Source organism: Trichechus manatus, unplaced genomic scaffold (assembly GCF_000243295.1).
Source record: "Trichechus manatus latirostris isolate Lorelei unplaced genomic scaffold, TriManLat1.0 scaffold00087, whole genome shotgun sequence".
Classification (NCBI taxonomy): Eukaryota; Metazoa; Chordata; class Mammalia; order Sirenia; family Trichechidae; genus Trichechus; species Trichechus manatus.
The window spans coordinates 1,660,289-1,663,918 of NW_004444023.1; positions in this window are offsets into that span (position 1 = coordinate 1,660,289).

Here is a 3,630-nt window from a genome sequence, read left to right on the forward strand (position 1 = left end):
CCGGCGAGCAAGGGGCGGGGCCCTCCGGCGAGCAAGGGGCGGGGCTGAGGCTGCAGCCGGGCCCAGCGTCCGTAAAAGGCCCAATAACAATACCACATTCAGGGGCGGAGCCTGGAGGGGCGGGGCATTGAGGGGGGGCTTTTTCCCGCCAGAGAAATTGGGCGGTGGATTGTGGCGCTAAAATCTCAACGGTCCCGTGGCGCGAGGGACTCTATAAAAAAAAGTGCGGGTGATTCGCGGGAGGTTCATTTGCAAATCACCTCTTCCCTTTCAAGTCCTTACTTCTGTCTTTAACTGCATCTAAGAACTCCGGTTCCTCGGATGCCGTTGATAAAAGCTCATTGCTCACAGTGACGTAAGATTTAAATGAGATGGAGTTGTCTTTAAACGTTCCCAGTTCAAAAGACGACACTTATCGATTAATGGTGGTGATTATGACATCAGGATTGCAATTCACTCCTCACTTAGGTACCACGATTTGCAATTCACCCATTCAGAATGACAATTCAATTTAATGATTGTGCTAATGCTTTTACAAATGCTTTCACAGAATGTTTTCCTAGTATATATATATTTTTTAATAATATGATGTTTTCGGTGAAGGTTTACACAGCAGGTTTACATAGCAATTTCTACACAAGTTGTTCGGTGACATTGGTTCCATTCTTCACAATGCTAAGCAGTCTCATAATTTCCATTCCGGTTGTTCCATTTCCATTAATCTCATTTTCTTGCCCCCTTATGTTCTCATCTTTGTTTTAAAGTAATTGTTGACCGTTTTGTGTCATATACGTGACGTTTTAAAGGAGCACAGTATTTACGGGTGATATTCATTATTTTGTAAGCCAAACTTATTTAGCTACTAGGTGACCTTAGGGGTTAGTTTCGGTTCAAGGTTTGAAGAGTATCTCAGGGTAATAGTCTCCAGTAGCCTTCCAGTCTCAACTAGTCCAAAAGGCTGTTTGTTTTTTAGGAATCTGAAGTTCTGTTCCACATTTTTCCCCAATATTTCAAATATACAGAAAAGTTGAAAAGAATTTTATAGTGACCACGTATATTCTACAATTAACATTTTACCATTTATCTTTCTATCCACCTATCCATTCACCTTTTTTTGATGCATGTCAGAGTAATTCCCAGGCATCCGTGCACTTTCCCCTAAATACTTCAGTGTGCATATTATTAAGCAGAGTTCAATATTTGTTTACAGCATTTTTTCTTTCTACGTAAATTTTACATACAATAAAATGCTACAAATCTTACCTAATATTGGCTGATTTTTGACAAATATATATGCCTGTTTTCACTAGAATCTTCATAGATACAAGGTGAGATTGATCCCACTATTACACCCATTCTGCGGATGGGCATAATCAGAGTCTATGGCAAGAGGAAGGAGCCCTGGTGGTGCAATTGTTAAGCACTTGGCTGCTAACCAAAAGATTGAGGGTTCAAACCCACCAGAGGCTCCGAGGGTGAAAAGACCTGGCAATCTGCTCCTGTAAAGATTAAACCGAAAAAAACAAACCCAATGTTGTCAAGTCGATTCCGACTCATATCGACCCTATAGGGCAGAGTAGAACTGCCCCAGAGGGTTTCAAAGGCCATAAATCTTTACGGAAGCCACATCTTTCTCCAGCAGAGCCTCTGGTGGGTTCGAACTGTCAACCTTTTGGTTAGCAGCCAAGCACTTTAACCATTGCACCACGAGGGCTCCCCTGTAAAGATGACCCAGAAAACCCTACAGGGGCAGTTCTACTCTGTCTTACAGGGTCACTACAGGACTGCTATTGTTATTACTATAGAATATGGCTTGGACCCTGACCAACTCCAGACCACAGTGGGCCCTGGTGGTGAACCCTCCCTCTTGGTCAGTACTCGACCCTAGTCCTAGGCCTGCATGGGAAGGAGTTTGAAGAGCTTATGGTGAGTGTTGTGGATTGAATTATGTCCACCCAAAAATGTATGTATCAATTTGGCTAGGCCATGATTCCCAGTGTTGCGTGGTTGTCCTCCATTGTGTGATTGTAATTTTACATTAAAGAGAATTAGGATGCGATTGTAATACCACCCTTACCCAGGTCACATCCCTGATCCAATATAAAGGGAGTGTCCCTCGGGTATGGCCTGCACCACCTTTTATCTTACAAGAGATAAAAGGAAAGGGAAGCAAGCAGAGAACTGGGGACCTCATACCACCAAGAAAGCAGTGCCGGGAGCAGACCGCGTCCTTTGGACCCAAGGTTCCTACACAGAGAAGCTCCTAAACCGGGGGAAGATTGATAATGATGAGGACCTTCCAGAGTTGACAGAGAGAGAAGGCCTTCCTCTGGAGCTGACACCCTGAATTTGGACTTGTAGCCTACTAGACTGTGAAAAAATAAATTTCTCTTTGTTGAAGCCCTCCACTTGTGGTATTTCTGTTATAGCAGCACTAGATAACTAAGACAGTGAGGCACTGGGACTGGCTGAATTAAGAACCTGGCAAGGCTCCGAAGGCCCCACTACCCAGGCACATGTGACCTCGTGGACCTGCTTCCTGGGCCTCCTGGACAAGGACTCCACCTGAATTCTCCTGACCTCAAAGCTGCATGCTTCAGAAAGCCATCACCCTACATCCTGGATTCCTGGTCTGAATGTCACATTCATTCAACAAATGCCAGTTCATCTCCTCTGATGTGTTTGGTTCTCTGCTAGACTGTAGGAGGGCGGACACCAGAATCACACAGGCACACATTCAAATTCTGACCCCACCACTTACCAGCTGTGCCTCAGTTTCCTCATTTGTCCCAGAGGCAATGTGAGCAGTGTAAACACAATCGTGCACACAGTGACCCTCAGTACAAAACAAGAGGGGCCTGTTCCTGAGCACTCCATTAATTCTACCAATATTTCTTGAGCACTTCCTAAGGGCCCACCACTGTTCAAGGGGCTGGGGATTCCAGCAGTATAGAACAAAAACTCCCTGCCCTGTGGGCAGCTTGCATTCTAGTGACGGGAGACAGTCTGTAAACAAGGCAATAAACCTGGGCTATCAGGTGGGGATAAATGCTGAGGAGAAAACTCAGGCATTGTAAGGGCACAAAAGGATGGGGTAGTCAGGATAGACCACTGTGAGGAGGTGACATCTGAGCTGAGACCTTGTCATGGGTTGAATTATGTCCCCCCAAAAATGTGTGTATCAATTTGGCTGGGCCATGATTCCCAGTATTGTGTGGTTGCCCTCCATTTTGTGATTGTAATTTTATGTTAAAGAGGATTAGGGTGGGATTGTAACATCTTTACTAAGGTCACATCCCTGATCCAATGTAAAGGGAGTTTCCCTGGGGTGAGGCCTGCACCATCTTTTGTCTTACAAGAGATAAAAGGAAAAAGAAGCCAGCAGAGAGTTGGGGATCTCCTACTACCAGGAAAGCAATGCCGGGAGCAGAGCGCATCCTTTGGACCTGGGGTCCCTGCTCCTGAGAAGCTCCTCGACCAGGGGAAGATTGATAAGAAGGACCTTCTTCCAGAGCCGACAGAAACAGAAAACCTTCCCCTGGAGCTGATGCCCTGAATTTGGACTTTTATCCTACTAGATTGTGAGTGAATAAATTTCTCTTTGTTAAAGCCACCCACTTGTGGTATTTC